Here is a 10,452-nt window from a genome sequence, read left to right as displayed (position 1 = left end):
CTTTTCTAAGGTGTCAATTTCCTTTCACCTCCCCACCTTTGCTGGTGGCTATCTCCTCCTCTCTCCAAGAGAGCACTGACATATCATCACATTCTAAAAGGGAAAAAGATTACCCTTACCCCTTTCCTTAACCTGGTGCTTAAGTAAAAGCCATAAAAACTGGCCTAAATAGAAATCTTCATGAAACTCTATTGAGGGAATCACATCACGGTGATAATTAATTTCATATGTCATCTTGACTGAATCATGGGATGCCCAGATATCTGTTTGAACATATATTTGTGCATACCTGTGATGATGTTTCCAGAAGAGATTAGCATTTGAATTGGCGGGCTGAGCAAAGAAGATGGCCCTCCCCAATGTGAACAGACATCATTCAACCAGTTGAGGGTCCGAATGGAACAAAAAGGGAGAGGACTGCTTGAGCTGGATACTGGTCTTCTTCTGCCCTTAGACTGGGACTTATACTGTTTGTGTTTCTGGTTCTCAAGCATTTGAACTCAGACTGGAATTTACACCTCCATCTTTCCTGGGCCTCCAATACAAATGAAAGATCTTGGGACTTCTCAGCTTCCATAATTATGTGAGCCAATTCCTTATAATAAGTCAATCAATCTCTTTCTCTCTCTCTCTGTTTTGTTTTTCTGGAGAATACTGACTAAAAGAATCACTCATAGAGTGTGGCTGACTTAAGACCTATAAGCATATAATATAATTACCTACATGTAACAGATTACTTTGCAATTCCCTAGAGGCCCCCAAGCCCTACTCATCATAACAACTTAGAAAGAATCTCCTTTGCTTGGAGACCATTGTTTCAGCTGTAGCTACAGTTGTAATCAGTATGCAAATCAGGCACTACAGGATGTTATCAGCTTTCAAAATCAAAGAAATTAGATGCCTTTGAAATTTTTAGTAACTCTGATGCTGGACTTATTTTCTCACAAACATTGTTATCTACAGCAGTAAATTAACAGAAAATTATTATTATAAAAATCTTCTTTGAACTAACTGAGTCTCCTACTTTTCCTTACTGAAAGAAGTCTGGTATGAGAAACAAAAGATATTCATATAATTCATGTTCATTGCCTCTTCTTCCTACATTAAGTAACCCTCAAATCATGAGAAAGCTACTTTGTGTCTACTCTCTTCTTTTAGCTTATTAGGAGAGGAATATTTGAAGTACACACAGGCTTTTGAAGTTGGTCTCTAGGTAAATATTCAAAGGCAAGTGCTGGCTTTTCTATTTGATTTCTGGCCAGATTTTATTACAAAATCTAACTGAACAACTTCTTGCTATTCTGAAAATATACATCATAGTTTCCTGTCTTTATGCATTCATTCACACCATTTTCTTTACTCATCATTCCCATTATCTTCTCTGCCTATGCTGTCTATTTTCAAGCCATCTCAAACCTTTTCTGCTCCAAGATACTTCTCTTGGTTCTCTCAACCAAAGGGAACTTTCTTCTTTTAATCATCATGATACTGCATCAACTTAGCACATTCTACTTTGAATTATAGCTGTTTCATGCTTGTCATAGCCTCATTGCTAATCTGTAGGCTACCTGAGGCCTGACTCTTTGGGTTTATCTGAGCAGCATATGTCTATTGAACCACACATTCAAAACGTATTTGTTGAACTGATTTGAATTGTATGAATTCTAAATCAGATAATTTAAAACAATAATTACATGTCTTAAAAAAGAGATCCCACTTTCACTATGGGGTAGTGAAAAAGACATACTTTGGAGTAAGGCACATAAGAGTGAAATTTTGGCTCTATAACTAAGCACCTGTGTGACAAAAGACCAATTATTAAATTTCTCTAAGCTTCAGTTTCCTAATGTGTAAAATGTAAGTGGTAATACTTGCTTTTCAGGGCTCTTACCCCTGTTAGGTGCTAGTATGAGATAGTATGTGTCAATCACCTGTCATTTGGCGTACAAAGTTCAGAAATTAGAACTATTATATACACCAATGTAAATGAAATCCAAAATAGGTATAAGTCCAGTTCAGCTATTCTCTGTATGATTTAGAAAAGTGGAAATACTGAAAGTAAAGTCAGTTATTTGATCCTTCAGCATGCATTACAGTATTTTTGTTTGAAAGCTATACAGTGATAAACATGGCATTAAACACATTAAAATCAATACAAAGGGGAACTAGTTCATTAACTATTAGGTTAAAACAGTTAATGAACTAGCTCCCCTTTGTATTGACTTTAGTGTGCTTAATGCCTTGAAATACAGGCATTTGTATTGTTCTTTAAGGCAAATGCATAGTCATTAAAGCAATACATCTACCTTTATTTTGTACGCCAAAGAGGATTAATGAAAGCCATAAAGCTGAAGAGAAACAAAAATTCTGCAAAACAAAAAGTACTGCTAGGATTATTTTTTCTTTACTCAGTTATTTCTACGCTTTTGGAAGAGAAACACATTTGAACGTTACATTACCTTCAGAGAGGAAAACGGCTGTTATACAGAGAGAAAGTCAAGGGAAGTAGCCTAACAATTTTGGAGGAGAGTTAAAATTTTAAATCATTCCTGGTACTCACGATTGATTCTGCTGTTCTCAGAAGGATCCACATGGGGTGATTCGGTTAGGCAGCTGAAGATGAGTGGAGGCTACTTCTGTGAGCTCAAAAAATATTTTATTTTATTTTATTTTTTTAGTAATCTATTTCCTAGAGCCCCAAAATTTATCTGGCTGGTAGTAGGGACTTCAATTTTTTTTTTTTGGCCACACTACGTGGCATGCAGGATCCTAGTTCCCCGACCAGGGAGTGAAACTGCACCCCCTGCAGTGAAGCGTGGAGTCTTAACTACTGGACCACCAGGGAAGTCCCTTATCTTATACTCCTTTTTTTTTTTTTAAGGAACTTAAGAAATATTTGTTGTGTGGATGAAAAATGTTGCCTACTGTAACTGCAAACAAACGATGCTGTGGCCATCCAGCCATCAGCCATTACCAGGCCCTGATGGTGAGCCTGGAATGAGCTCAGGATAGAGACAAAAGGGCTGCCATCCAACAAGCCCTCAGCCACTGCAGCCACCCCCAACGGTGCGCCCTGAGGGGTCTCAGGATAGAGAAGAACTAGATCCTGGCCTTAGATAGCCAAGGTGTGCATCAAAGGAATGATTTCAGTGAGCCCAGACTCTTGCATCTTCCTATACTTAGAAAAGCAAGAGCTAACTTAAAAAACTTGAGACACCTGGTGTTCTTTTATTAACAGTAATCTTTTATGTTCTGATTACCTGGCGTTTGTTGCAAAACTCCTGTATAACCTGGCTCCTCTCTTACCTTTATGGAGCTGTCCCTCAGAGCTTTATGGGAGGCTGTCTTCTGGGCTTAAGACCTCAGAAAATTCGCCAAATAAAACATAATTCTCAACTTTCAAGTTGTACATTTTTTTTCAGTCAACAGTTGAATGGCTTGAACAAATATTTGAAATATAAACAATACTCATAAAACTAAAAGTTACTTTGATTAAAATAACAGGTAGCTATATATATTTAGTCTAGGTATTTTGCAAGGTATTAATAAAAATAAAAAAACAGGGGTTTCCCTGGTGGCGCAGTGGTTGAGTCCGCCTGCCGATGCAGGGGACATGGATTCGTGCCCCGGTCCGGGAAGATCCCACATGCCGCGGAGCGGCTGGGCCCGTGAGCCATGGCCGCTGAGCCTGCGCGTCCGGAGCCTGTGTTCCGCAACGGGAGAGGCCACAACAGTGAGAGGCCCGCGTACCACAAAATAAATAAATAAATAAACAAACAAACAAACAAAGAGTTGGTTTGGGGCTATGGACTGGGCGGCCTGAGTCCTAGCGGGAGGGGGTGCCTCCTGCCCACAGGGAGCTCCCCCGCCCTCATGACGGCCTCTCTAGCTCAGCGGCCCAACACGGAAGCTCCTCCCTGAGCCCGCCAGGACCTCGGCCCCGCCCACTCCCCTGGTGCCGGCGCAAGGAGGCCACGTCGGCCATGGTGCCCTCCCAGGAGGGGCCCGCCACCGCGCGGGGGACAAGCGAGGCGCAGCCTGCAGGGCCCCCCGCGACCACGGAGGTGGCCCCGCTGCCCGGCCCTGGACCCTCGGAGGGCCCCGAGGCGCCGGCGGCCGAGAACATGGAGGTAGAGCTGGCGGGCTGCTGGGCGCCCAGTTCCCTGAGCCTCGTGAGGCCCCTGAGGGTGGCTCGGCGTCCAGAACGCCTGCGGGGTGCTCTTCACGTCCATGCTGAAGACCTTCGGGTCCAAGGAGTATGACAAGATGGTTCTCAAGACAGCGTGGGTAAGTTCTCTCTCCATGGGCATGATGCCCTTGTGCTGCCCATTAGCGTCTTCACAGACATGTTTGGTTGTCAGAAAACAGCCATGGTGGGTGCTGTTGGATTCATGACCCGTTCTTTTGTAAGCTCCACGGAGCCTCTGTACCTTACCTAGAGAATCATGTTTGCCTGTGGCAGCTCCTTTGCCTACCAGCCTTCATGGGTCATTTGGAGACACCATTTCAAGAAGCGCCTTGAACTGGTGAATGGCATTGTCACCGCTGGTAACAGTATGTTTACAATTTTGCTGCCTTTCCTTCTAAGGATTCTGACTGATAGCAGGGGCCTCTTTTACACACTAAAGGGTCCTCTGTATCTTCCTGTTTGTTCTCTTTCTGGCTGGTAAGATCTACCCGTTGCCTCCCATGCCAAAGATAAAGATGGTGGGACCAAAGGAGGCAACAGATACTCCCTCTTTTCCAGGAGAAAGTTCAGTCCTCCCCCAATTTTTTTCAGTTTTGCCATCTTCAGTGTGACAGCCTATGCGGTGTGGACAGTTGGAATACCACTTTCACTTTTTGGATTCTTTGTGCGTTAGGTTCACTTGAGCCTGCTGTTCTCTGATGGGGTCGCCTCAGGGGTGGAGTGCTTCTTATTATCAGCCACTCTGGGCCAAGATTTGCCTTGTAAGTTTCCCCTCTGTTCCCTCAGAACTAGAACAGAGGCAGTGTTGGACCATTGCCCCCACTCGAGCATACTGCACAGCCACAGACAGGACTCTGGAGGAAATGGGCTAATGTGAATGAGAGGACATCACATAACCTTTTTTCCAGCTTCTACATCTCCTCCTTTGGTCTCTAGTACATTGTGAATATGAGAAAATTGAAAATTGCTTTTCACAACCTGTGACAAGTAGAACATATACATAGTTTTTTTTGTTTGTTTATTTTGGCTGTGCCAGGTCTTAGTTGCAGCACACGGGATCTTCGTTGGGGGATGTTTAGTTGCAGCATGTGGACTCTTAGTTGTGGTAGGTGAGCTTCTTAGTTGCAGCATGCATGTTGGATCTAGTTCCCTGACCAGGGATCGAGCTCAGGCCCCCTGCATTGAGAGCCTGGAGTCTTACGCACTGAACCACCAGGAAAGTCCCCAGAACATATACATAGATTTATGTTCAATTTTGTTTCCTACAATAAACATTAAGCATAGCAGAAGAAAACATGACAAATGTATAAATTTATAGCAAGAGTTATCTTGTATTTGATTAACAACATAAGTACTATTATAGGAAAAAGGAAAAAAGCAAATTGTTTGAATTTTAGAGTTACATATAAACTCTCTGAGGTCTCTGATGGATGATTAGTGTCCTGAAAAAACCATAAAGAGTTAGTGTATTGGAAATCTGTTCCTTCTCTCTTGTTTTTTTTTCCCTTTCCAGCTATATCTGTAATGTTTTTCTTTCTTACATTTTTTTAAATTGAAGTATAGTTGATTTACAATATTGTATTAGTTTCAGGTGTACAACATAGTGATTCAATATTTTTATAAATTATATTCCATTTAAAGTTATCGTAGAATATTGGCTGTATTCCCTGTGCTATGCAGTTTATCATTGTCACCTATTTATTTAATACATAAAAGTTTGTGCCTCTTGATGTCCTTCCCCCTGTCTTTCCCCTCTCCCTCCTCTCTCCCCACTGGTGACCACTGGTTAGTTCTCTATATCTTTCTCTCTTGTTAATGTGTAAATTTCACCAGTTTTTTTTTTATTTTGTTTTTAAAAGTCTCAGTTTTTGTTTGTTAAAATATAGTATACTTTTGAATGATCTCAAAATTCAACTGTAGGGGGACATGCAAGATGGCGGAGGGGTAAGATGTGGAGATCACCTTCCTCCCCACAAATACATCAAAAAGCCATCTACATGTGGAACAACTCCTACAGAACACCTACTGAACACTAACATAAGACCTCAGACCTCCCAAAAGGCAAGAAAATCCCCACGTACCTGGGTAGGGAAAAGAAAAAAGGAAAAACACAGCCAAAAGAATAGGGATGGGACCTGCACCTCTGGGAGAGAGCTGTGAAGGAGGAAAAGTTTCCACACACTTGGAAGCCCCTTCACTGGTGGAGACAGAGGGTGGGAGGGGGGAAGCTTTGGAGCTACAGAGGAGAGCGCAGCCACAGAGGTGCGGAGGACAAAGCGGAGAGATTCCCGCACAGAGGATCGGTGCCGACCAGCACTCACCAGCCCGAGAGGCTTGTCTGCTCACCCGCCGGGGCGGGCGGGGCTGGGAGCTGAGGCTCGGGCTTCGGTCGGAGCGCAGGGAGAGGAGTGGAGTTGGCGGCGTGAACACAGCCTGAAGAGGGCTAGTGCTCCGCGGCTAGCCGGGAGTCTGGGAAAAGGTCTGGAACTGCCGAAGAGGCAAGAGACTTTTTCTTGCCTTTTGTTTCCTGGTGTGCGAAAACAGAGGATTAAGAGCGCTGCTTAAAGGAGCTCCAGAGACGGGCACGAGCCGCGGCTATCAGCGCGGACCCCAGAGACGGGCATGAGACGCTAAGGCTGCTGCTGCCGCCACCAAGAAGCCTGTGTGTGAGCACAGGTCACTCTCCACAACTCCCTTCCGGGAGCCTGTGTAGCCGACCACTGCCAGGGTCCTGTGATCCAGGGACAACTCCCCTGGGAGTGCACACGGCGCACCTCAGGCTGGTGCAGCCTCACGCTGGCCTCTGCCCTCTCAGGCTTGCGCCACATTCCTTACCCCTCCCTCCCCCCGGCCTGAGTGAGCCAGAGCCACCAAATCAGCTGCTCCTTTAACCCCGTCCTGTCTGAGCAAAGAACAGATGCCCTCAGGTGACCTACACGCAGAGGCAGGTCCATATACAAAGCTGAGCCCCGGGAGCTGTGCAAACAAAGAAGAGAAAGGGAAATCTCTCCCAGCAGCGGATTAAATCTCCACAATCAACTTGATGTACCCTGCATCTGTGGAATACCTCAATAGACAATAGACAGTGAATCATGCCAAAATTGAGGTGGTGGACTTTAGGAGCAACTATAGACTTGGGGTTTGCTTTCTGCACCTAATTTGTTCCTGGCTTTATGTTTATCTTAGTTTAGCATTTAGAGCTTATTATCATTGGTAGATTTGTTTACTGCTTTGGTTGCTCTCTTCCTTTTATGTATATATATACACATATATATATACACATATATATGTATGTATATATTTTTTTCTTTTCATTTTTCTCTTTGTGTGAGTGTGTATGTGTATGCCTCTTTGTGTGATTTTGTGTGTATAGGTCGGTTTTTACCATTTGTCCGAGAGTACTGTCTGTCCTGTTTTTCTTTGTTTTTTTTTTAGTATAGTTTTTAAAGCTTGTTATCATTAGTGGATTTGTTTATTGGTTTGGTTGCTCTCTTCTTTTTTCTATTACTTTTTAATTTTTTAATTTTAATAACTGTGTTTTATTTATTCTTTCATTTTTTTTTCTCTCCCTTTTCTTCTGAGCTGTGTGGCTGACAGGTTCTTGTTGCTCCGGCCAGGGTCAGGCCTGAGCCTCTGAGGTGGGAGACCCGACTTCAGGACAATGGTCCACTGGAAATCTCTCGGCCGCTCGTAATATCAATTGGCGAGAGCTCTCCTAGAGATCTCCATCTCAACATAAGACCCAGCTCCACTGAACAACCAACAAGCTACAGTGCTGGACACCCCATGCCAAATGACTAGCAAACACAAACACAACCCCACCCATTAGCAGAGAGGCTGTCAAAATCATAATAGGTTCACAGACACCCCAAATCACACCACCGGACATGGTCCTGCCCACCAGAAAGACAAGATCCAGAAAGACAAGATCCACATCCACCAGAACACAGGCACAAGTGCCCTCCACCAGGAAGCCTACACAACCCACTGAAACAAACTTACCCACTGGAAGCAGACACCAAAAACAATGGGAACTACGAACCTACAGCTTGCGAAAAGCAGACCCCAAACACAGTAAGTTAAGCAAAATGAGAAGACAGAGAAACACACAGCGCATGATGGAACAAGGTAAAAACCCACCAGATCTAACAAATGAAGAGGAAATAGGCAGTCTACCTGAACAAGAATTCAGAGCAATGATAGTACAGATATCCAAAATCTTGGAAATGGAATGAAGAAAATACAAGACAGGTTTATCAAGGATCTGGAAGAACTAAAGAGCAAACAAACAATGATGAACAACACAATAAATGAAATTAAAAATTCTCTAGAAGGAATCAATAGCAGAATAACTGAGGCAGAACAGATAAGTGACCTGGAAGATAAAATAGTGAGAATAACTACCATAGAGCAGAATAAAGAAAAAAGAAGGAAAAGGATTGAGGACAGTCTCAGAGACCGCTGGGACAACATTAAATGTTCTAATCACATTGGTCGGAGAAGAAGAGAAAAAGAAAGGGACTGAGAAAATATTTGAAGAAATTATAGTTGAAAATTTCCCTAATATGGGAAAGGAAATGGTCAATCAAACCCAGGAAGTGCAGACAGTCCCATACAGGAAAAATCCAAAGATAAACACACCAAGACACATATTAATCAAACTATCAAAAATTAAATACAAAGAAAAATATTAAAAGCAGCCAAGGAAAAGCAACAAATAGCATGCAAGGGAATACCCATTAGGTTAACAGCTGATCTCTCAGCAGAAACTCTGGAAGACAGAAGGGAGTAGCAGGATATATTTAAAGTGATGAAAGAGAAAAACCTACAACCAAGATTACCCTACCCAGTAAGGATCTCATTCAGATTTGACAGAGAAATTAAAATCTTTACCGATAAGGAAAAGCTAAGAGAATTCAGCACCACCAAAACAGCTTTACAACAAATGCTAAAGAAACTTCTCTAGGCAGGGAACACAAGAGAAGCAAAAGACCTACAATAACAAACCCAAAACAATTAAGAAAATAGTAATAGGAGCATACATATCAATAACTACCTTAAAAGTAAATGGATTAAATGCTCCAACCAAAAAACATGGACTGGTTGAATGGGTACAAAAACAAGACCAGTATATATGCTGTCTACAAGAGACCCACTTCAGACCTAGGGACACATACAGACTGAAAGTGAGGGGATGGAAAAAGATATTCCATGCAAATGGAAATCAAAAGAAACCTGGAGTAGCAATTCTCGTATCAGACAAAATAGACTTTAAAATAAAGACTATTACAAAAGACAAAAAAGGACACTACATAATGATCCAGGGATCAATGCAAGAAGAAGGTATAAAAATTGTAAATATTTAGGCACCCAACATAGGAGCACCTCAATACATAAGGCAAATGCTAACTGCAATAAAAGGGGAAATTGACAGTAACGCAATCATAGTAGGGGACTTTAAACCCCACTTCCACCAATGGACAGATCATCCAAAGTGAAAATAAATAAGGAAACACAAGCTTTAAATGATACTTTAAACAGAATGGACTTAATTGATATTTATAGGACATTCCATCCAAAAACAACAGAATACACTTTCTTCTCAAGTGCTCATGGAACATTCTCCAGGATAGATCATATCTTGGGTCACAAATCAAGCCTTGGTAAATTTAAGAAAATTGAAATCGTATCAAGTATCTTTTCCGATCACAACACTATGAGACTAGATATCAGTTACAGGAAAAAATCTGTAAAAAATACAAACACATGGAGGCCAAACAATACACTACTAAATAACCAAAGGATCACTGAAGAAATCAAAGAGGAAATCAAAAAATACCTAGAAAGAAATGAAAATGAAAACACGACGACCCAAAAGCTATGGCATGCAGCAAAAGCAGTTCTAAGAGGGAAGCTTATAGCAATTCAGTCCTACCTCAAGAAGCAAGAAACATCTCAAATAAACAACTTAACCTTACACCTGAAGCAATTAGAGAAAGAAAAACAAATAACCACAAAGTTAGCAGAAGGAAAGAAATCATAAAGATCAGATCATAAATAAAGGGAAAATAAATGAAGGAAACAGTAGCAAAGATCACTAAAACTAACAGCTGGTTCTTGGAGAAGATAAACAAAATTAATAAACCATTAGCCAGACTCATCAAGAAAAAAAAAGGAGAAGACTGAAATCAATAGAATTAGAAATGAAAAAGAAGTAACAACTGACACTGCATAAATACAAAAGATCTTGAGAGATTACTGCA

At 41.9% G+C, this 10,452-nt stretch overlaps 1 pseudogene across 1 annotated transcript; it reads left to right on the top strand.

The window, feature by feature from the left end:
* The first annotated feature begins 3,983 nt into the window (after positions 1 to 3,983).
* LOC309960768 (monocarboxylate transporter 10-like) lies at positions 3,984 to 4,862 on the top strand (annotated as a pseudogene). Its single transcript has one exon. The product of its transcript is annotated as a monocarboxylate transporter 10-like (transcript).
* The last annotated feature ends 5,590 nt before the right edge of the window (positions 4,863 to 10,452 follow it).

Source organism: Leucopleurus acutus (assembly GCF_964270905.1).
Source record: "Leucopleurus acutus genome assembly, chromosome: 4".
In the NCBI taxonomy this organism is placed as follows: Eukaryota; Metazoa; Chordata; class Mammalia; order Artiodactyla; family Delphinidae; genus Leucopleurus; species Leucopleurus acutus.
The sequence above is the reverse complement of the archived record's forward strand: the minus strand, read 5'-3'. Positions and strand labels throughout refer to the sequence as shown.